The 25,336-nt window shown below is 37.0% G+C and overlaps 1 long non-coding RNA gene across 2 annotated transcripts; it reads left to right on the forward strand.

Moving 5' to 3' along the window:
* Positions 1–5,753: 5,753 nt before the first annotated feature.
* LOC148055849 (uncharacterized) lies at positions 5,754–10,173 on the forward strand. 2 transcript variants are annotated; one of them, XR_015704817.1, is made up of 3 exons: positions 5,754–6,081; positions 6,923–7,040; positions 9,889–10,173. It is a non-coding gene; the product is annotated as an uncharacterized LOC148055849 (long non-coding RNA). The 2 variants fall into 2 exon arrangements; XR_015704816.1 differs by having other exon boundaries at positions 5,754–6,058.
* Positions 10,174–25,336: the final 15,163 nt, after the last annotated feature.

The following is a 25,336-nucleotide window of genomic DNA, read 5'->3' on the forward strand; positions in this document are numbered from 1 at the left end:
GACAAAGCAGGAACCAATTTACCCATTTGTAGAATAATAGCTGAAGTGACTTTTGTTTTTTGGCTCTCTCATGCAGAATTTTATTTGTCTGGTTTTGAAATAACACTACCCATTAAACTGTATTCTTAAGCAATTCTCTATTTGTTGATGTGTGAAAATTGCTGATTTTTAAAAATGTAGTACTAAATTATAGTTGCAACATACTGGTGCAAAACTAGAAGCAATAAGAATCTACAATGAAATATTTAAGGCAGAATTTAGTTTCATACTGCCAAAAATCTCAGTGTTTGCATCTGAAAGCGTAATCCTCCATTTCCCAAATATAAGTGGGAATAAGTGGGAATAAATTATAATAAAGCATCAAATGTAGGTAGAAGAGAAAAGAAAGTCTTTGAAATGCTTTGAAATGTTCACAGACACTTTATCTAGAACTTCCAAATACTATGTTGATGAAACACAGTTACTAAAGCCCCAATAAAATACAAATAAATAAAAATTTGTGTAAACTTCTATTGCAAAACAGATCTTTACTATTTTGCAAAAGGAATTATGCTGAAATGGAGACGAAGGTGGAAAAAAAATGAGTCCAAAGCAAATTGATTTTCTGTACTTAAAGAACAACATACACTGGGAAAATGCCAGCAGCTGCTTTGATGCAGGGGATGTTATAGCTCTCTAAGTCTCAAAGTGACAAAATCCCAGTTATCCTTATAATCCTTAAAATATACTGCAGATATTTTTGGCAAAGTTCCTAGTTTTAAAGGAGTGGATTATTATGAATGGCAAAAATTTTTATGTTGGCTGGTCAGTTAGATGTTTAAGACCAGAAAATAGAGAGCAGATATTTTGAAACAGTCTTCCAATAAAAAATAAACAAACAAACCAACCAAAACAAAAACAGACAAAAAAAATCCCCATACAAAATCTCAGCAGGAGTTTATGTGAAAGAAACACTGTAGTGTTTACCTTCTCTAGTCTGAGAACATAAGTACTAAGAGAAAGATGTTTCCAAACTAGTTGATGTGAGTTGATTTGATTAATAATTAAGTAAATTGTACCAGAAAAAAACTCATTCTAATATTCCTCCACCAGGTAAAGACCTCTGTTTAATACAGATATTTTTCAATGACAAGTCAATCTGAACTGTGGATATTCAAATTTACAGTTTTGAAATAGATACTCAGAGCCTCTCAGGGCTGCAGCTGCAAATTGGATGAAAAAATAATTGTATCTAAAACTAAACATGAAGAACATTGTTGAAAAAAATAAACACGCATTCAGATATTTTGATATCAATTTTAAGAAAATTGCTTTCACTTTGGGAGGGAGAAATGGGAGGAGAGCAAAGTTGTTTATCTGAAAGGTATTTTAAAACAGCAAAAATAGGAAAGTGTTCTTTACTTCTCTACTGTATTCTCTGCACCAGAAAAATTACTCTGACAAAAATAGCTGTAGTGATTAGATATAATAAGATGGAATATATAGATCTAATAGTTAAAAGTTACTAACTGTGGTAGTTATGGTCAAAAAATATTAAATTACTTATTTACTTGATTTGAAAATGACAGAGGCTAAAAACTGCCTGGAATTTCTGGAGCAGAGTCTTGCTCTTATAAAGATTGGTAACTAATACTGCTTGAGTGCTACGGGTTGCAAGGCTCTCCTAAGATGAGGAATAAGACACTTCTAAGTGCCTTTGCAGAGATCACTGGAAGTGATCTCAGAGAATTATTTTGGCTATCTGCTCTTTCTGTAAGTCATGAAAGATCTGGTGGAGTAAGGGCACCAGAGCTCAGCAAAAAGGCAGTGGAAGAGCTCCCTAGAGCATTCCAGCAACAACCAACTACAGCAAGTTTTTTAGCCTGGAGGTCACTCTCCAACCCACTTCATTCTGTGTAGATGCATTTGCAAGTAGCAGTGATATACAGAAGACGGGATCCACAAACAAAATGGAAAATGTTCTAAAAACAGTATCAGTGATTTACATATCTTCTGTTTTATTTCTGCTCAATTACTTGCTTTGTTTTTGTTGTTATTGTTGTTGGTTTGACCTATTTTATTTCTATTGCTAATATACTGTACATGACACTGAAAATTATTGTTGAACTCATCATTGACTTCTAATGAAAGAGGAATGTCATTTAATTGCATGAAGTATCTGACACCACTGGGAACCACGAAAATAGTACATATCTTCTAAAGTGGAGCACATACAAATAATTCGGTAAGAAAGAAGTTTCCCTATATGTATATAAGTAATTACCAAAATTATTTTCCATTTTTCCTTTCCTTTTTCCTTGCCTTGCCTTGCCTTGCCTTTGCCTTTGCCTTTGCCTTGCCTTTGCCTTGCCTTGCCTTGCCTTGCCTTGCCCCTTGCCTTGCCCCTTGCCTTTAAGGAGAGTTTATCCTCTTTCTCTGGACAGATGTACTCTCTTAACTATTCCATAATTTGTGGATGAACAGTATTTGCCATGTATTTACTCAAGATGAATACAGTCTTGGAACAGAACAAAACAAAAGTGGAGCTGGCTACTGTCTACATATGCTTTCTATGTACATTATTTAATTAATGTGTATATATACACACTACGTTTATATACATATATACACTCTACATATGCTTATATAATGTGTATATAGCATATCTACTACATAATGTGTACATGCAATATGTATATGTATTACATGTATGATACATAATGTGCATATATATTATAGTATAGGAATAATAAAAACAGTTTGGTCCTTAATATGTTAAATTGTCTGCTCTTTAAAAGCATTGAACTGATTTTGCATTCCTTCAGTGAATTTATTGTAATTCAGTGAGATTCAGTGAAGTTACATGAATTTTACACCAGCATGAAATTGGAAAGATCTCTTCATAATGAAAGATTGTAATAAAACAAGATTCTGTGTGAATTCATCTCCCCCTTCATTCTTTTAATTCCTCAGCTGCTGTTCCTACTACCTCTGACTTTCTTCTTCTTTCATCACTGTTTCAAGTAACTTATTTTTTATCATTTTACAGTGCTGTATGATACATTTTTCATTGCTTCATCAGCTTCCTTCAAATTAGTAATTTTATTCCAATTCTTTCTCATCCCAGTAGAAGCACACAAGACTAACATCCTTTCTAACAGAATCCCCCTCGAATGGCATCTTTTCACCCCATCTCACTTTCACTTTTGTGGTGGGTTGACCTCAGCCAGCAACTAAGCATCCAAGCTGCTCACTCAGTCCCTGCCCCCATAGGGATGGGGAAAGACCTGTAAGAGCAAAAGCAACAAAATCTCATGGGTTAAGATAAAGACAGTTTAACAAATGAAGGAAAGAGCCAAAAAAAACCCCCAAGTGATCCAGAGGAAATCATTTACCACTTCCCACCAGCAGACCAGTTCCCAGCCAGTGTCTGAGTAATGGGTATTTTGGAAAGACTACTCCCCAGTTTTATTTATATGTTACACGGTATGGAATATTCCCTTGGTCAGCTGGGGTTAGCTGTCCTGGCTATGTCTGCTCTGAAACTCTTGCCCACCCCCAGCCTTCTCACTGAGGGGCCAGAGTGAGAAACAGAGAAGGCCTTGATGTTGTGCAAGCACTACTCAGCAGTCATTAAAACATTGTTTTAGTTACAAATGTAAAACACAGCACAATATGGGCTACTATTAAGAAAATTAATCCCATCCCAGCCAGACCCAGTACAACTTTTTCCTCTAAACTTGGTGAAAGGGTTGTATCTTACAGTTGCTATAAATTCATTTGTGACACAACTCCTTGGTACTTTACAGTATGAATTCTATTTTACTAAAATTTGATCCTACTAAAAGAATGGCCTCCCTTGGTATTTTTTATCTATTTTGTTCCTCTGCTTTTGATGGTATTCTTTATGTTCCCAAATTTTTCCCCTGGGTTGTATTTCATTATTGTATCCTCCCTTGCTTCTCCTCTGACTCTTGATTCCTCTGCCAGAGAAAGCTGAGGCTGTTGAAGGATACTGCTCTCCCCTTTGAAAATTACTACAGTGTTCTGCCTCTCATGCAGAAACAATGTCTTTCTCTATTGTATATCTTACTTCTCATATGCCATAGCAACCATTACAATGTCATGCAGTTTGTACTAGATGTCAAGCAGCAAGACTGATGAACTTAGTTTTGTAATTGCATTGAGCAGTTTAGATGTTGCACAAGAATACTAGCAGGAAGCAGCCAGGACTCCTTGTTCCCAGATGAGTGGCTCTACCAAATATTACCTCACATGTGTATATGTGCATCTTTCATCTCATCCTGTGACTTTGGCATTTTTGAAGTGGTATCACTGAGCAGCAAAAAAGCACCTGGAAAAGTTTCCCTAACCTTTATCTGGACAAGGCTATACCCTGATGAATTAGGAAATTCTTGGGGAAACTGGGAGCTATTGTTTTTAACTCATGAGCAGGAAACCGAAATTAACTGGTATACCTCTTAGGTGAGTGTTTCTATTACTAGGCATTATTGTTGCATTATTAAAAATATACAATGCATGAAGTTATACATTTCCTCCCCTCATTTGAATAATGGCAGCCTCTGCATAAAAGTGAATTTAATCTACAGCCATCTGACTCAAATCTGTTCTTAAATTCAGAACAGATACTATAAGGTGTAGTTGATATTTTTAAGACTTTTCAGTACTTAGCAGTAGAGCTATCAGAAATGCACTATCTGGGAACATTATCATGCTCTAATCTTGAATGAATAAAGCTTCAACAAATTAATGTATTATTCCATTCAACTGAGGAGAGGCACTGTACTATGAAAGACTTTCAAATTTGTAATGCAAATTAGACAAAGGCAAACCAGACTTAAACATGCCTCTGAAACAGATGACAAGCTATGCTTTCCCAAATATGCAGTGTATTTCTGGGTATTCTCGCTGTTTTCATTATGCGAAACAAAAATCTTACATAGTCAAGGGTGACAGCTTGTATCACCTTCTGTCCTCTTTTCAGAAATTGAATGCTTTGCTTTTGTTTTGTTTGATTTTGTTTGCCTTTGTTTTGTTTCGTTTAGCAGTCTTTACCACAAAAGCGACACTCTTTCAATACCAAGAGCCCTTTTACCTCCACCCCTCAAGTTTCTCACTCAGCCTGGGTTCCAGGCACTGATGGTCTGTAAAAGTCATCTGCTTCTGCCTTCCACAGTTTTTAGCAGAAATTATTTCCTTGAGGAAGAAAAGCATAAGACAAAGTTTGCTTAATAACTTTATACGTAAATTCTGGTATGATTGATCTATAACCACACAGGCCTGTAATACAGTATTGTTGTTGCTAGTAACAGGCTATAAGCATTTCAGTGAATTTGCAAGGCCTCAGGACTGAGGCTTGTCAGGCTTGCTCTATCTTAGCTTTTCTTGACATGCCTGCAGCTTGTTTTACCTGGTTTAGCTGTGACAGCAATGTCCCTAACTGACCAGGTGTCAAAGGTTAATTTGTTTTACTGTTGTCTCTCTGTGTGTGGTGCAACTATAGTTTTACATAGGTTACAGTAACAAGCAGTTGTCCTATGCAGACTGAGATATTTACAACTCTGGCACAATGATGCAGCGTAGAGGAAGACAGGTCGGGTATGATAACAGATGCCTTGAGTAGTGCAGATACAGGATGTGGTATAGAGGGGCACAGGCACAAGATGATAAGAAATGAGGCACGGGCTTGGCCCTGGAGATGCCACAACTGTAAACAACTAACACAGAGTTAGTTGAAGATAGGCAGACTGGGACCTGGACAAGACTGGGTTTAGCGGTAAAAAAGAGAACAAATAAATACTATCTGACATATGCATAAGGCACTGTGTATGGTAAACTCAAATATAACATGGAGCTCAGACCAATTAAAGAAAAGAAGGGTGTAAAACTGTTAGCAAACATGTGAAAATGACCCTAGTGAATCCTAGAGTGATGAAAAAGAAACCATCAACATGAACAGCACATTTCGGAGGACTCCAGATCCCAACAACTAGATGGATCTACCACACCACCAAAATAAAACCACCAGCCCCCAGGGACTCTGTGGAGCAGTGGAAGGGTGAGCATAACACAAGCAAAAGGGTAGGAAAAAAGTGCGTGTATAACAATTTTAAGTGCATTATTCTGCTTCCTTTTCTGTAAAAATTAGGTCTAGATTTATAGTGATTCTTGAATTAGACTATCAAGATTTGTATTATACTAACAATGAATTCTTGTCTCTCTCTATATATATGTGTAAAGTTTGCTTCCTATTTGTCCATAAAGGATATTTTGAGCATAATACTTACATCTTTTCCAAGATTCCTTAAGAAAACATTTAAATGCTAAACTTCTTATTCCAAAATATTTTTTCCTTTGTTTTACTTGTTTTTTTTCCTGGCTTCTTACTCTGAACACCCACAATTTCTACCGTTTTCTCTTTCCAGTCATTTCCCATAGAAATGTCTTTTTCTTAGGATTACTTTCTGAAAGACCCTTAAAGGCCATTGAAAGAGAAAGCATAGATTTCCTTCTCTTCAGATCTCTCCTTCTGAGTAAAAGAAAATATTTTTCTTCAAAATTCCCAGTTTAGAACATATCCACAATTTCCTGGCATCTATATGTTACTCCATTTTTGTCTTTTGAAACTGGAGTCCATTTTAAAAAGCCAGAACAAACTTTATTGGTAATTAAAGTTACCATGAAATAAAGCTCACAAGCATAGTTTATTTGGGCAGTTAGTGACAGATTCCGGCTGTGGCTGCACAAATGAGTACCAATCATGAGTACAGCTCTATGTCAGGCAGTACATGTGGCTGAATGTCCTTGCAGGCAGGCAAAGCACTGAAGGATCCAAAAGCTAGACCCCATCTTTGCCTGTGGGCAGGAATTGATGAAAGTCTGAAGCCAGTATTTGATTCTGACCTCACATTTTGAATCACAGGTCTCTTCTTCCACTGCCTTCCCTGAGCTGACAGCAGAGTAAACTCTTGACTCTGCTACAGATCACTCTGAGGTTGTAAATGCCTACATATAAAACCAGGATAAACTGAGAGTAGGAGGTAGGTATTTAAATGCATACGCACTTTTGGACTAAAGGAAAAAATACAAGGTTGGGCTCATTTTTTAATTTGAGGTAGCATAAGACAATACAAACAGTGTTAGAATTTATATTCTCTGAAAACGGCATGAATAATTAGAATAGGGAGGAAAATATTTCTCAAGTTAAAACTTTGGAGAAAATACATTTTATCCGTTTTACAGCGTACAACACTTAAAAGTCCTCTGTGAAAAATCAGTACACAGGACTTCTGACTGTGACCCACCAAGGTGTAAATGATCTGTATTATATTTTCATGATTATGTATTTATGTGGAATGAAGTAATTGAACAGATTTATCACTTCCCCAAATCATAAGGAAAATAAAGACTAGTAAAATTAATTAGATTTTTTTTTATAATTCATGAGCTCATGTAATTTCAAGATCAACCATGAAAATAAGAAGCCTGTTAGCTTGCAGTGAATTTTGCTTTGCTAGAGGGAATATTTCACTTTTCCTTTAAAATATTTATTAATCATATGAACTTTAATTAAAACAGTAGAATAATGAATTACATGAAAAGCAACAACTGTAAAAACATAGTTCTAAAAGTTATAGTAAAACCCACAGCAATTGCTTTAAAGATGACTGCCAAACAATCATGCACACATATGAATTGTTAAACAATAATAATCACAAATGACAACTCCAAAAAAAAAATCATTTAGATACCTAAAGTGTTATTTAGAGCCTACGTTCAGAAGCATAATCCACCAAAATGAAATAAAATCCAGTTAAGGGTCCAGGAAACTCAGATATCTGTCTAAAAAATTATTGTGTCTCATGTTCTGCGATATGAATTCTGAGCATCACTGTCTTCAAAGAACTAAATATCAAAATATACATCCTGCTTAAGGCTACTTGGGAACCAGACATTAAGCTTGTCTAGGTTATTTAATAGAGAATACATCAGCTGAAAATACAAAGGATGGGCCAATAATTTAAAAGCTTGTTCTGAAAAAGTGTATTTCAGGTTCACTTGTCGCGGATGGAGTGAGAGTGCACTTGTAAAAGCAATATGTTTATTGATAACAAAGTTTGATAATAAATGAGACAGTGGTTTAATGAGGTTCAACGGCAACATACACTTGATTGTTTACTGCATAGAGGACAGGGTCAGACAAGACTGTCAGGGAGACCCTCCTGTTGAGTCATGAGGTTCAGAGCGGACCCCCTTACTTTCTAAACTCCTTCTCAGAGAGGAGTCTAGGTGCGGCTGGATCCAATCCTAGTCCCAGACTTGGTCAATGGTTTATGTCTAAAGGATTATATATGTGCGCAATCAATCCTTTATAACACTTAGCTAAAATTTCAAAGTTTAGCATGCTATTAGTCACTTACTGAGGATATGTTGTGGCAAGGAATCTCTCAGCCTTGAGAAGTAACCTTGAGAGGCATCCCTACTCAGGGGGAGATCCTGGCGTGCAGGCCGCTGCCGTGCAGGAGAGCTCAGAGGGCTCTTGGGCTGCTCACTATTTATGGGGGTAAGATGATTAACTCATAGTCGTATTTACATACCAACTCTGTATGTTAGTTTCTTCCAAATCTAGCTTGAGTTGGACACTGACCAGCACTGTCGTTAGGTAGACACATCATTGCCATAAATTAGCCCTTGGCTGTTGTGTTGTTATCTGTCTCCCCCGAATCCACTTTGAGCTGGATGCATCCATCAGAACTGCCACTGGTGATTATCACTTGAGCAGGGTTATGGGAAAAGGTCAGATGTGTGGGGAGGCAGGAGGGTACAGAGGGAGCACACTGCCACACTTGTATCTATGAAAATATGAAAATGCCTTTTCCCATAAAGTATCTTAAATGCCAGGAAACATCTGTTACTTCTTTATTTTAAATTGGGTCACTATAAAACATATTCCCAGGCAAGAAAAAGCCTGATTGTAACCTAATTGGAAAGGAATTCCTTTAAGAGTTGTGATCCACGACTATAATCGAGTTTGCCCACTTTCTAGTTTCTATTTCTGGTTTTATCCAGCTTGATGTGAAATGCAAAAAAAGTCCTGGAAGAAAAAAACTGAATAGCAGATCCCCTGGTGCTCACAAAAATCCTAATCAATAGGCTCAGCTTTCCCATATGTGCTGTACCCCTGCCCCTGCTCACTGCCGCTGTACCATGGAGCTGCCAGTGGTGCCCAGGCCTGGCACCAGCGCAATGTCTCAGGATGAAGGAGGAAGGGATTGTTTAACCTTGAGTGTTGTACTCTTCGCAACAGTGGTGACTCACTGGAAACTCCCCTTCCATGCTTCAGGCCTGAGGAAGCCTGAAATGGTCTCTTACAACCAAGAGGGACTTTGGAAGGGAAATACAACACCAATGATGGTGGGTAGGTATTAGAGAAGCAACAATTTAAACTTATTCATTAGGCTATTCTGAAAAGAAACCCCAAACAAAACCAAAACCTTAATTTGGAACTTAGGACTGTTAAAAAATTAGAGTGACAATACATTTTTAGCTGTATATTTATATTATGCTCCCTTTGGCTTATAATAGCATTTCAAATATAAGTGTTCTCTTTCTTGTGAAAGGGTTAAAGCCAAGATAGACAAAGCCACTGCATCAAAATGCCTCCTGAAAAGCCTAGGGGCAAGGAGTATATTTAAATATCTTAGTCACTTAACTAAACAAAAGAAAGGCCTTTGTGATTTAGGGAGTAGTTAGAATGGTTGTAAGATAAGGGGGCTCCGGGATAATCCCATCTCAGACAACTGGACCTTGGGAGAACAAATACATGGAAGATAGGAGGTCACAAAAGAATGACAACAGCCTTGAAGGACACCTTTTATGTGATCCTAGGACTGAGTTTGTGCAGAGGCAAAGGTCAATCAGCGAACACAGTGAAGAAAACTACGAGCCTTCATCTGAAGACCCCCAAAGACCACCTGAAGACCACCACGGGAGACGACTGCGCATGTGGATCAGACATTTGCATATGTTAATAAGTTCCAGGAAATCTCATGTGAATATGTAGGATTTAATAGTATATAATCTCTGAAAGTCCACCAAATCGGTGGAGCACTTATGGTGGAGAATCCCCAGTGCTGCCCAGTGCTGCAATAAAGAATACCTGCTTAACAGTAACTTCGTTGCTATTGAGTTTCATTTCAGGGACTCTCTGAATACTCCGTTTCTCCCTTGGGGGGATTCAGACTGTGAGGAGAAGCATCCGTGAATTTTTGTATCACTTGCCTACACATTTTGCAGTCCTAAATATATACTGGTCAAGCTGCTGTAGGAAAATGACAAACCCATCCAGGATATCCACAAGCTTACAGTTGGGATATTTTCCTTGTGGGTAAAAGATAGAGATGCAAATCTCCTCAATGAGATGGACATAAAGCCCAGGTCTCACCCTCTGTTTTTGGGCCACTGTTGTAATTATCATGCAAGTAGATTGCCACTTCTGTGTTTAAATACCAAAAATTGCTGAATGGAAGTGAGAGAATTTACACTCTGAGTCCCAGTTGCACAAAGTTGTTTAGCTGCCAGATGAGGACTCAAATTCATGCAAAATACAGTATTTCAGGTGTACTGAATACACTGTCTTTGTGACCCCCAGCCTAGATACCTTTAAAGTATATGATATACCAATGCTTTACTCAGCATTTTAGGGATTCAATCTATGGAGACAGCTACCTTAGTTCATTTTTTTGCAGAGCTGAGAAGTCTGTGCTAATGTTTAATGTTTACTTAGGTGTCCAGAAGTCAACAAGATTAATTTTGAAAGATACTGTACGTATAACACACCATTCTAAGAAAAGAAATATCAGAAATTTGAAACTCATTAGAGCTTTCTTACGTATAGTAAGGGACATGGCTACAATAATGCTATGGTAACTAACTGGGTGACTAGCAACATTCAGTTTAGACGAGTCAATCCCAAAGTGATATTATAATTTGCTTACCTGACAGCAGTCAATTATATAAAATGATCTTGAAGTGACTACATAGCATGGTGTCCTGGTTTCAGCTGGGACAGAGTCAATTTTCTTCTTGGTAGCTGGTATGGGGCTGTGTTTCGAATTTAGGATGAGAACAATGTCGATGATACACTGATATTTTGGTTCTTGCTAAGTAGTGCTAAGTAGTTGCTAAGTGACGCTCACACTGGTCAAGGACTTTTCAGCTTCCCATGCTCTGCCGGGTGCACGAGAAGCTGGGAGGGGGCACAGCCAGGACAGCTGACCCAGACTGGCCAAGGGGCTATTCCATACCACATGACGTCATGCTCACTATATGAGCAGGGGGAGCTGGCCAGGTGAGGGGCAACGATCACTGCTTGGGGGACGTGCTGGGCATCGGTTGGCAGGTGGTGAGCAATTATATAGCGTATCGCTTGCTTTGTATTACTATTGTACTATTATTACTTGTTATTATTACTACTGTTCTATTTTTATTTTACTTTGGTATTAAACTGTTCGTATCTCAACCCACGAGTTTTCCCCTTTTGCCCTTCCGATTCTCTCCCCCATCCCACCAAAGGGGGAGTGAGCGAGTGGCTGCGTGGTGCTTAGTTGCCGGCTGGGGTTAAACCACAACACATGGGTAAAAGATAACATTTTGAAGACTTTCTGATCTATCTATACATCTTTTTTCACTAGCTAAAATGAGTAATTGCTTGTGAGATCATTAGCACAAATATCCATGATAGGTCTGAAACCCTTGGTTTTTTCTTTACATTTGTTTCATCCCTAATTTTTATTTTTCTAGGAATAGTTGAAATAAAACGTATTTTCTCTCTTCATATTCTTGGCTGCTGTTTTACCCACAAATCTGTACCTCTCCATAGAATTAAGAACACTTAATCAAGAAAACAAAACTGGGCAAATGATTGAGTTCTGAACATTCAAGGTTAAAGTAACTTCAAAGGAAAGTGATTAGCTAAAATGTTGAAGTGAAAGCAAACAAAACAAATAAAACCCCTGCAAACCTTAACTTCAGGAATGAATCCAGAAATAACACAAAGTGCATTTCAGAATTCAGTGTCAAGAATCTAAATTACAGAGCTTGCAATGGAGACCAGTCAGGGAAAGACCATGAGCTGCAGTGTGCTTGTTGAAATGGGGTCCAGCCTGCCTTGAGACAAAGGAAAACAACAGTGGAAATTATTAATTGTGCACCAAAACTTAACTACACTATACCCAACTTGATCCAATCAGAGAAACAACCAGGGCCCCTGCTCAAACATACCTAACAAAGACACTGGCACCTGTTAGAAGCTGAAGAGAAATGCTGCGGGGAGGCACTCCATGAAGTCCCTAAAGGCACTGGGATCCACGGGCAACCCATACCAGGGCAGGGACACCCCTGTGGGACTGCAACCCATGGACGACTCAGGCCAGGCAGGGGCACTTAGGAATGGAGTGGTGGGAATCGTTAAAGGCAGAGACACATACCACCTCCACCTGCTACAGCACACATCACCTGGCTGGATGAACTGGACAGACTGAGTATAAACTATGGTGAAACTAAGTAAAATTGAGATGGGGAGAGGAGAAAACAGATGTTTATGTATGTGTATGTGTGAAGTATATATTGGTGTTCTCTTTTTTTTTTTTTTTTCTGAATACCTTAATAAGTAATCAGCAGTTTGTGTTGAATGGCAATAAATTGTTAGGTAAATTCCCCTATTCTAGTTTTTTTTTTTGCCTGTGAGAGCAATCTATTGAAAATACATCATCACTTTTGTGTGGCAACTGCATACTATGACACTAATGTACACCTCAGTCTAAAACCTATGGGTATCTTCACTTTATTAGCTTAAATTAAATATAGAAATATCCTAAATGTTTATTCAGAGATACAAATACAGAAATACAGAACAAATATACCCCTTTATTTCTTTGTTTAAAGTAATCATTTTAATACATGCCTTTTAGTAAACTAGTATTAATAAACAAGTAAGAAACCTTCAATGTAGAACTCAAACACATGCTTACACACTTGGTTACTTAACTGCTGGTCCTGGACAGGGAACAGTATTTGATTAAACTTTCAAATAAAACTGTTTCACAAAAAGAACAACATTATTTTAAACTTTGCTGTAGTATCAGTCACTAAAAATATTTTAAAATTTAGTATGCTGCTTTATAAGCAGAGCAACTCATAAATTGTCAGTCCATGTACATTCTCATTATATTAACCAGAACCAATGAATAGATCATTAACACATTATAAGACTAAACTCCATAATAAATTTTTATATTATTTATTTATATAGTCTGTGGTATTTATGGATCATAGAAATTTTAGATATTGGTAATAAATGTACATATAATAAACACAAATATATAAGATACATGTATATATTTACATATTTTATATCTACATATATCAAACTATTATTTTATATAATTTTATATGCAAATCTGTATTTAAAATTTAAATACATAGATAGATACATTTCAATTCAATATTTTAACACCTAGACAAACTGATTTGAAAACATGAAAGTATAATATGATAAATTTTTGAAGTTTGATTCTTATGCTTGTATGTAAACATTTACTTGACTGTACTCTGAGATGAAATTGATATGAGTCAAGTTTAGTGATAGTACTTGGTATTTTAGAACACCGGAAGAGTGTCTTAATACTTGACTTTTAAAGATTTTTTTTCCAAGGAAAAATGGCTTCTTCGAAATATTAGGCATTCTGAATAAAAAATATTTTGCAAAAACCTGAGTTTTCATCATGAGGAAATGAAAAAAAATCAGATGAGAATTTCAGTTTTTCAAATTAAATATTTCTTTTAAGAAGAAAAAGAAAACGTAGGGGTTCTGGGTTTTTGTTTGTTTGTTTGGAGGGTTTATTTTTACAATTATTTCTCTCAGGAGAATAAATTTTGTGATTACCTTGAGCAATGAAAGCATGCAACCAGCTAAATAATGACCTTACTCCTTTTAGATACTTATTTTCAGTTATCTTGATCATTCTGTAATGAAAATTCCTTTTGACTCCTTGAGTGCCTATATATTTTCCTATCCACTGGGACATTTAATTACACATTTTTAGCACTATGCAGCTTGCCTTCATGTACAAAACATCAAAGGAAGCATACTATTTTTAAAGTGAGTTTTATCTGGAATAAATAGACCCTTCAGTGTGACTTCAGAATGAAGAATATTGGAGATAATTTGATAATATAAACGTGGGGGGGTTCTGGTATTGTTTTTATGTGAACAGCTTCTGACTTTATTTTCTTTTGAGCTGTACTTGATAACATTTTGTCCTGTCTTGATACAAGAACAACAAAAAGGTAACCTAAAATACAGGCACAGTAGGAGGAGACCATCTTTACTGTTCTTCCTGCAGGGTGAAATTTTCTTTCTGCTGCTAGACCTTGTTCTTAACTGATGGTGGAGTGGAGGGGAAGAATCCTTCAGGAGTGTACTGGTGTCAAGGCAAAAGTCCATTGTTACGCAAGATATCCTACCTTTTGTTGCTGTATAGCTCTTTTGTCAATGAAACCCCTCATAAGTGTTTTAACCCTTGCTAAAGACAGGCAGGAACCTCTCTCAGCTAAAACCCTCCCCACATGCTGTTAAGAGTGGAATGGTATTAAAGAGACTAATTTGTTAAGCACATGCACAAAAATCCAAAGCTGTTCTCAGTGAACTTTAAACAACATTAGAAAGAAAAGTCTCTGACCATTAAAGGCTTTGGCTTTAGCAGTACTCTCTTGATTTCTGTATTTATCCTGCTTCTGTTATGAACTGAGCTTGCAGCTGACACTAAAGAGCAAAGAACAGAAAAGAGTAATTTCATGCTTCCTAATAGATTCTTCTGATGAGTAGATGCTGTTTAAACTAAAAGTACGTTAACAAATTTCAGCATGATCCAGGATATGCACAAATGAGCTGACTGATGAGCCCAGAGATGAACTAGGGCTCATGTTCTTCCTTTTCAAATCCCCTCACATTTTCAGGATTTATACAAGTTGCCACCTTTCCTTGATAGGTTATTAAGGTAAGCATTATTTAATGAATCTTAAAAAATCTTCACTAAAAATATACTTTGTATTTTACAGGATTCTTAGCAGACTGCATAAAACAGTTTTGTTAAAGATTTTTAGTCATTGCATTCAATGAAAGGTAGGCAATAGCTATCTAAATGCCTTAAAAAAATCTGTCGCTTTGTCATCGTAAGATGTTACAGTTGTATCAGAAAACAAAGATATGTGTATAAATATATATGTATAGCAAGCTTCTCCTTGATGTCAGTGATGGCAGTGAGTTAGATTGTGATCTGGCAGTATCATATAGCCTAAAGTTATTTTAGTCACTTTTCAGTCTGTCACTGATCTAATCGTCCACTATTATAAAACTTCTCCCCTTTTATTTGGAAAGGGCAGATATTGAAACTTCATATTTTATCTAATGTTAAGGACAACTTTCCTTCCTCTCAGAAAATGAGCTGTCCATTTACTTAGTCTGCTTAGTGCTTTGCATCTCCATCCTAACATTTATCCTTGTCATACAAAGCTTTGTGTTTTGTCATGTCTGAATATGTGACTGTTAAGAATATATACCTTTGCAAATATATGTGCATAATGATAGATAAATGCATTTAATTAATTTTGTGGATACCAACTCTTGAACAGCAAAAAGAAACCAATGCAAGTCCAAACTTTTCTCCCTTTTTTGCAGAAAGAAAATTCTTTCCTAAAATTCAATATTTCCTTCTACACACAGTAGTTCATCAATAATCAGATCACTGATATAGATAATTAATTAACTTGATAGATAGGAAAGATATGAAGTATCATATCTATTATAGTAATTAGTATGAGCATGACTGTATTGGGCTTTCCCAGATGAGATTTAAAACACTTATTTCAGGCAAAGATGACAATATTGGAGAATTCAGCAAAATAGTTATTATAATAGTGACTCCTAGGCAAGACATGACTTCTATGTCAAGACTCATGTAAGCAGGACTTATGAATGTTACATTCAAATACAAAAGGTTACTTTTTCTTGTGCCTAACTATGAAGACAACTCTGAATAGGACTTTCTAACTTATTTCAGTCTTTTATAGCCCATATTAAATTTAAATAAAACAGGAGATACCCACTTCCTTCTCTGCCCCCCAATCACTTGATAGCTCTCTCTAAATTTGGGATCCTGTAGGCCATGATTTTGCGTGGATAGAAAATTAGGCCACAAAACTCATAGCAAAGCTTTCCTTTATCCTCCTTTTCTACCCAACTTCCCTACTGATGAAGATATTATCTTCACAGAAAACACCTTACCTCTGCATAAGTGTTACAGGAAATTATTATCAATGTAAGAGATTAAATATGGTTTGCTATCTAATTGGTAACGCATTTCAATTGAGGTCCTGTAGATATCTGTTGTGAGATTAGTACTATTCAACTTTTTAATTATTTACTTAGTCGATTAATAGAAATTGCACTTAGGAAAACTGTGTATGACCCCAAAGCTGAGAAGGTTAAAAACACTCAAAAAGATGACATTAGAATTTTATCAAGTTTTGGACAACTAGGCCCAGATCAATAGGATTACATTTGATAAAGTACCTGAGAGGAGAAATGCAATACATAGCTACAAAATGAGGAAAAAATGGCTAAGTGTCAGTGTTGCAGAGAAAAATATGAAGGTTATAAAGGACTGAAAACTAGTTTTGAACAGAAAAGGTAAATCTCATTCTGAGACAGACTAATAAGATTGTTGCATGTCAGGCAAAAATAGTAGTAGTAAACATTAATAGTAAAAGAAAAATAGTTTTCTACTCTCTGATGTTGGTGAGACTGCAGCTGTAATAAAATGTGTTTTATAAGAATGTAAAAATAGGTTCTTAAAGTCCTTTCCTCCCCAATTTCCCTAATCATGAAGACATTTCAGGAAGGAATATACCCTATTATGTTGACTTTCAGGCACCAGCTCTTAAGTATGTTGACTTTCAGGCACCAGCTCTTAAGGAAAATATTAGAGGTCTGCAGTAAAGAAACAAAATTAATTGAGTAGAGGCTGAAGAAAACAGACATACCTATAAGATTAAGAGAAGATCTAGAAAGACTGAAACAATATGAAAAACGTTACAGGGAGACTGGTGACAGAATTATTCTCTTTAGTAATTTGGGTTATTAAGACATAGGGTGGGGAGAAGCAAAGCAAAATATTTTCTAAATACAAGGATCATGAAGTACTAAAAGTTTTTGAGATCTCCCTCTCTGGAGATTTTTAAGAGTGGGTTAAACAAACAAAAGCCAAGTATGCTTATCTTTCTTCAACAAACAATAGACTAGAGGTTTTCTGAAAGTACCTTCAAGACCCATATATTTATGGCTGTGTGATTATGATGGATCATATAATCTGTAAATTTGCACATGGTTTGTATATTATGCTTATGCAAATATGTCTGAATTATATTAAAATATCTGTTTAATGTGTAACTGCCCTATTGTAACTTGTAAGAATAGAAATGACACAGGTAAATCTTATCTGATTTCAGAAGGCCCCTTTCACTGCCTTTTAGGAAACTTTTATTTTTCTTTTCTTTACAGGTAAAAAAATAATAAATTCTGTTATGAAGACCAAATTTTGCTATAGATTAATATTGACCTAGGATATGTTAATTGTAAGACTGAATTTCTGAAAAGCACCTACAGCTTTTAGCATTGCAAGTTCCAGTGAAAATTAATATGTACTCAAGTTATCCAAGATAAGAACTATGTGAAATAACTGTACATCTTCAGTCTACCAAGAGTTCTTCCACTGAATAGATGGTTATAGGCTCTTTGTGAGAGATAGCCAGGACAGGCAAGGCAGAGGGGTAGCACTGCAGGTAAAGGAGGGGTTGAACTGTGGAGGACTTGCAGGTAGGGATGACATGGTTGAGAGCCTTTGGCTAAGGATTAGGGAAAAAGCTAATAAAGCAGGTGTTGTAGGAGTCTACTGTAGATCACCCATCCAGGTTGATGACATTGATGTATTATTATATAAGGAATTAAGGGAAATCTTTAGATCAGTTGCCCTTCTCCTTCAACTTCCTAGGTGTTAACTGAGATTATCATACAGCAGACACAGTCCAGGAAATTCCTGAAGCATGTAGAAGACAACTTTTTGACACAGGTACTAAGAGAGCTAACTAGAAAAGGGGTAACACCTGGTTGGTGGTCAGTCACTAGTGATGTTCCCCAGGGCTTAATTTTAGGGCCAGTTCTCTTCAATGTTTTTATCAATGACCTGGACACAGGAGTTGAATGCACACAAAGTAAGTTTGCTGACAATACTAAACTAAGAGGAGCTGTTGATTCCTTCAAGGGTAGAGAGGCCTTACAGAGAGATCTTGATAGATAGAGTGCTGGGCAATCACCAATCCTATGAAATTTAGCAAGAACAAGTGCTGGATACTGCACCTGAGACAGTGTAATCCTGGGTGGATGTATAGATTGGGGAACAAGGGGCTGGAGTGCAGACTTGCAGAAAGGGATCTGGGGGGTTTGGTTGATGGTAAACTCAATATGAGTCAACAATATGCCCTGGAGGTCAAAAGGACCAACTGTATCCTGGGGACATTAGGCACAGTATAGCTAACTGGTTGAAAGGATTGTCCAACTGTACTCAACATTGGTGCAGTGTCATCTTTATTACTGTGTGCAGTTTTAGGCTCCTGAATGTAAGAAGGGTATAAAAATTTTATAATGTGTCCAAAGGAATGTGTAAAAGGACTAGAAGGCATGACTTATGAAGAGCGGCTGAGGATACTAGGCTTGTTCAGCTTAGAGAAGAGGAGACTGAGGGGACACCGCATTGCTGTCTATAGCTTCCTCATGAAGTGGAGCAGAGAAGGAGGTGCTGGTCTATTGTCTCTGGTGTCTGGTGATAGGACACAAGGGAATGGATTACAGCTGCATCAGTGGATGTTCAGATTAAATATTAGAAAAAAGTTCTTCATTGAGAGGGTGGTCAAGCATTGGAACAAGCTCCCCAGGAAAGTGGTCATGACTGTAAGCCTGTCACTGTTCGAGAAGGATTTGGGCAATGCTCTTAGATATATGATTTAACTTTTAGGTCGCCCTGTGTGGAGTCAGGAGTTGGACACAGCGATCCTCATGGGTGCCTTCCAACTCAGGATATTCTATAATTCTCTGATTCTAAATAAGGTATCCCAGAATACTTTTAGAGTGAATAAAAGGAGATGACCTCTTCTAGGGTATGACTCATCTCATTCTAAATTAGATTTGTACATATAGTCATCCAAATTGTTCCTTAAAATGGCCTGTACCTCTCCATTTACTATGATAGTATTTTAAGATTCCAGACAGCTCCATTAGAGATGTCTGAAGTTATGTCAGTTGAACTGTATCCTTAGTCACCTTAGTCCTTCAGCATTGCTAAAAAATCTTCTAAAAGGAAAATAAAACAAAGAAATGCAATGCATCTGAAGTCCTAGTCTCCTTTATTAAAGTCAAGGACTTTGTAGCTTTCCTTTGGGAACAAGATTTGAAATTAAGCTATGCTACCACAATACTTTTTTTTCTTATAAAAAGGAAATTCAAATCATTCATTCATTGCACTTAAAAGTTATTTTAGAAGGTTCCTTCGTAAAGTATAATTGTTTACATGAAAAAGCTCATTTCTTTTATAGTTCACAATATATGAGACAAAGGTAATATTCTAAATTTAGGCTGTAAGTAGTAAAATGAATTTCATAAACATGTTTTCAGGAAATTGTCCAAAAAACAGAGTAGGCTAGAAATAGGCTAAAACAAACAAAAAAATCTACCCTCTATTCTTCTTCAGTACTCTTTTTTTTTTTCTTTCCTTCTATTCAATTTATTTTATTTCCTCATAGGGAGTGCATTATACTGACAAATTATGCAACTGCCTGCATGATGTGACAATGTCTTTTGTTGATCTGAATGTAACTACATAGACACAGATGCCCTGAGCATATCTTGTTAGCGTCTTCTCCCTATTTAAAGAAATCTCCCTAATCATCTTTATCACTGGCTATGTATACTTTTATCATTTTAAATGTACATCAAATATTTGTGAGCAAAATCACATTTCATAAAAACAAACAAATCTAATGTGATGTGAAGACTCTGAATGAAATCTAATGATGCAGAAAAAGACCAATAGTGTTTCATTCGCCTCCCAGCTCTGAAAACATTTCTTGGTACTTTAACAGGGAAAAGTTTCCAACAATTGGAGCAAAAAAGTCAGCATATTATTAAGTTGTACATGCAAGACAAGCAAAATAGAGCCTAGCAAAAATATGGTCCCTCTGCTGAATAGAGCAGGGGATCTAGTGACAAAGGACATGGAAAGTTATAAAGTATACAATGCTTTCATGAAGAAAAGACAAACTTGGTCCTTACTGGTAAGACTAGCCTTCGGGAGTTCCAGACCTCTCAGACCTGAGGGAAAATCCAAAGCAAGGAAGACTCACATTTAGTAGAAGATGATTAGGTTAGGGAACATTTAAACAAGTTGGTTACACGCAAGTCCATGGGACCTGATGGGATGCACCCACAAGTGCTGAGCAAGCTGCTTGATGTCATTACGAGAGCACTCGTGATTATCTTTGAAAGGTTGTGGCAATTGGGGGAGGTTCCTAAAGGATGGAAGAAAGCACATATCACTCCTTTGTTCAAGAAAGGAAGAAAAGCAAGAAGAAAGATACAGGGAATAACAGTAAAGTCAGCCTCTCTTTGATCCTTTAGAAGGTAGAGGAGTTAATACTCCTGAAAACCATTTCCAGACACATTAAAGACAAGCAGGTGATGGAGACCTGTCAGTATGGATTTATGAAGGGCAAGTCATGCTTAACCAACCTGATGGCTCTTAGAATGAGGTAGATGGTTCAGTCTGTGAGGGGAGAGGAATGGATGTTTGTTATTTCAACTTCAGTAAGGCTGAACATCCATAACATAACATAGATAAACTGATGAAGCACAGGACAGATAAATGAACAATGAGGCAGACTGAAAACTGGCTGAACTGCAGGCTCAAAAGGTGGTCAGCAGCAGCACCAAATCCAGCTGAGGCCAGTCACTAAGTGGTGTGCCCCAGACATTGATACTGCAGCCAATGCTGTCCAACATCTTCATTAATGAGCTGGATGATGGGACACAGTGCACCCTCAGCAAGTTAGCAGACAACACAAAATTGGGAGGAGTGGTTCACAGACCTGATAAGCGTGCTGCCATTTAAAGGAACCTTGACAGGTTGGAGAAATCAACCAATAAGAATCTCATGAAATTCAACAAGTGCAAATGCAAAGTCCTGCCCCTGGATAAGAATAACCCTGTGCACCATGAGAGGTTGAGGGCCTACCAGCTGGAAAGTAGCCTGGCACAGGAGGACATAGGGGTCCTTGTGAACAGCAGGTTAAATATAAGCCAGTTATGCAGCAAAGAAAGCACAGGGCTCAGCCAGGTAAATGTACTGACCTGGCTCTTTTTACATGTGACCAGCCCCTTTTATATACCTTTTTGTCTACTTTCCTCTCTGTTCCTCCCTGTGCCCCTTCCCCTGCACATTGCCTCATCAGTTGGCACAGTCCCACCAACCCTCTCCAACATTCTGGACAAGGTTTGCATCCTTATCTGTTACAAAGTCCCTGTTTGCCTGCAGATTTTTGATAGCACATCAATTAGTGTGACCGTTGATATTTGTCTCTGTCTTCATCATGTTTGTCTGTCACATTTGCACCTCTGTGTTTTGTTTACAGCTTCCGCTTTTTCCTTAGTATACCACTTGACAAGGTCGTCCATCAGGTAATCTTACTGAAATAAACATTCCCACATTCCACCTGCCCTTACCAATTAGTGTGACTGACCAGGTTTGGTTCCTCCCTCCTGTTGCTTCCTCCCTTATTGCTTATAGGTCAGGTTTGTATTCCTGTGTGTTCTTGGTTATGGCATCCTCCTTTTCTTATTATCCCCTTCTGGTTCGTGACCAGATTAAGGGAACAGATGCTCTCTCCTTCCATATACCCTTACAGTCTGGATGCATGTTCCATTTCTGGCCTGACTTTATTTTAGGATGAGATCCAGGTCCATTTCAGTACATGACACATTCTGAAAGCATTCTCTGTTTGTGCCTTAATTCCCATAGGAAAGATGACACACACACATTACAAGGGACTGTGGTGTTTCTGAGCCAGGTCCCTACTCTTGGTGATTGAGTGACAGACTAAATACACCTCCTCATCAGTCTACACTTAGCCTATAGAGCCTTCATGCTAATGGAATTTTTCTAGTACCCTCCACTAGTCTGAGCAAATGTCAGGAGGGTTATTATGCAAAGTTTCTTCACATTTATTCTCTACAGAGTGATTGATTTGGAACAGAGTCAGACCAGAAGCAGCTCTTGAATGTACAAAACAGGGTTCAGGATGTAAATAATATAATACCATTTTTTACACAATGTCATTGTGTTACTAGATTAAACATATTTGTGGAAGGTAAAAAGATTAAAAAAAAAAAGCAAAAAATAAAAACATCTAATGCTAAATGCTATTTAGCTTTAAAAGGGAAAAGAAATTAAGAGAATACTAAAATAAGATCAGCTGAACAAATAAAATGGTAACATTTGGTGGGAGAATATGTCAGAGTTACTATTAATGGAACAATGTATTTGTTAAAAAACCTTCAATATCAGACGAATAAAAGATAGTGAAGTGACAGCATTTTATTAAAGGGTTATAAAGATAACCTGGGGCGCTATGGACCAGCAAGTCTGAACTTTGAATTGTGTCAATCTGTAGAAACTATAATACATAATAAAGTAAATAGAGACATAGACAAAGTTGTTATATTGGAGAAGATTGATATAGATTCTTAAGGAACAAATTCCCTCTAGAAAAACTATTAAAAATTTTTGGAGAAGTCAAGGAGCAGATGGGCCACAATGAACTAATCTTGTTAAATATTTGTATTTTTTTATGTCCTCCAAAAAATTGTCCATCAGAAGGGTTGAAAGAATGTAATCACTGTCAGCAAAGAGCTACTTTTCATAGAGTAATGATATATTAAAATATGAAAGAATAGAAACAACTGGTTAGGGTTTTTTTTAGTCTGTCTTGAGAGTTGTGCTTTTCAGTGTACTGAAAGTTGGCTGGAGATGCAAAATAATTTAGAAGAGTCAAACCTGAGCTGACTGTGAAGAGCTATAGAATTTTCTCATGAAAACCTTAGAGGATTGGTCTCACCAAAACTGAAGCATTTCTGCAGTACAGTCAACTATGATCTAAGCTGGTTGTCAACACTTCTTTTATACTTCCTGGAAAGAAAGTACACCTCTAGGATTGACTCATTTCACCTTAATGAAGATATTTATAATATAAGTTGGTGCCTATACCTGATATTAATTTCCCTCAACATAGATGTATACTGCCTAGCTGTGAGACGTCCAGAGGTATTGCATCTGGTTTCCAACTCCAGCAGATCTGTCTCAGGTCCTGTGTCATATCTGCCAGCACAGTGTGGATGCTTCAGATATAACCTAGAGTGTCTCAGATGGCAGTAGATACTTATGCTGAGAAAACTGAACCATCTTGAATCTCCCCATTGACTAGAAAGCTAGATACAGATATCAGACACAGATGCGTAACTCACGTATATCTGAAGTTAAACAAGTTGAATTCTGACATGATTCATTGGACAATAAAATCATAGACTCAGAACATTTTGGGTTGGAATGGACCTCTGGAGGTCATCTCGTCCAACCCTCTGCTCAAAGCAGGGCCACATTTGAAGTCCAATTCAAAACTGCTAAGATTCCAGTACTGATAAATACATAAATATGCATGGCAAAACTGAATGGAAACCCCTCTCTCTAATATCCTAATTATATATTTACAATAATATGCTTTAAAATTAACTGTTCTTTTCAAGAGAGATAACATAAGATTCTTTTTGGATAGTCATGTGGAATTGTAAGCATAGTACTCTGCTGTGATCAAAACACACTCAGAATACAAAGAATTATTAGGAAAAGAATGGAGAACAAAACATAAACACTGTAATATCACTGAGTAAGTTAGAAAGACAGGAGGACTCTTTCTTACTTAAGAGAGAAATTAAGTTAGTATTTTTCCACTTTGCAAAGAGATGACAAATCATATGATAGAAAATTCTATAATCATTAAAATATAAATGATATTGACAGTATTTTAAGCATTTCCAGATTACACCTGATTGTTACATATCAGAATATTTATATGTATTTATTTAATAATCTAATACATTAATTAGTATAAAAAGAAGCAGAGGAAACTACATTAAAAGGCGGTGTTCAGTCCTGCATATATTACTCATTGAGGAACTTCTGAGAGGTCTATATATTGCTTACAAGCAAATAGCATTATTTGTTATTGATTGTTATTGCTATTAATAGATATTGTTATCAATGATTTTATCCACAAGTTAGACTAAGAAAACATATAAGCCCCATAGTTTTCTGAAAGCTGCATAATTTGTGGAAAAATAAACCCAGCACCTGTTACAATGCTAGCTCTTCTTCTAAGTTAATGTGAATATTCTTATACAGAGAAAGCAGAACTAGAGTACAAGAAGTGATGCCATGATAGCATATACTCTTGTAGGATATATCCAGTACACTTTTATAGCTCAGTTATATCCAGTACTCTATTATAGTTCAGCTTACCAAAATAAAAAAATAAATAAAAAAAACCCCCAAACACAACAATATTCATCTTTATTGAAGCACTTTGCAGTATTTTAATTGAATTCCAGAATTTTTATTAGTGCTATTAAACAGGAGACGCTTCTAAAACACAGCTACTAATCAACTAAATCTGATTCAACATAAAGGTAAAGTACCATGAGCACCTGAAAATATGTCATTAAAGAGAGCAAGCAAAGGCAGTTAACAGAGCTGCAGTAGTTGCCATTGTAGTCAGTGCATTAAGGCCACAAAGGCACCCAGAATCTCTACTCAAAACTGGGCACTGATGGAGCTATTACCATCTTCAGCACTGACTGGAGTAGCTATTCCTGCCACAGCAGAGACCTCCATCCAAACACAACTCCTGTGGTAGAGTGCTGCCATCCTGGTCTCTGGCAGTGCCTGCTGCTATGGGAGTGACCTAGCAGTGCCTGGTGCTTCTCTTCAGGGCCTAAGCAGTGGCCTCCCCTGTGGGAGATGTGCTCTGGTTGAGGTGCTGAGTCACAAGCTGAAAGGGCTGTAGGAGGAGGTGAGCAAGCTGATGTTTTAGTTATTGCTGAACAGTGCTTACACAGCAT

This window comes from Nipponia nippon, unplaced genomic scaffold (genome assembly GCF_047370975.1).
Source record: "Nipponia nippon isolate SJK-2023a ecotype South Korea unplaced genomic scaffold, ASM4737097v1 scaffold_2, whole genome shotgun sequence".
Lineage (NCBI taxonomy): Eukaryota > Metazoa > Chordata > Aves > Pelecaniformes > Threskiornithidae > Nipponia > Nipponia nippon.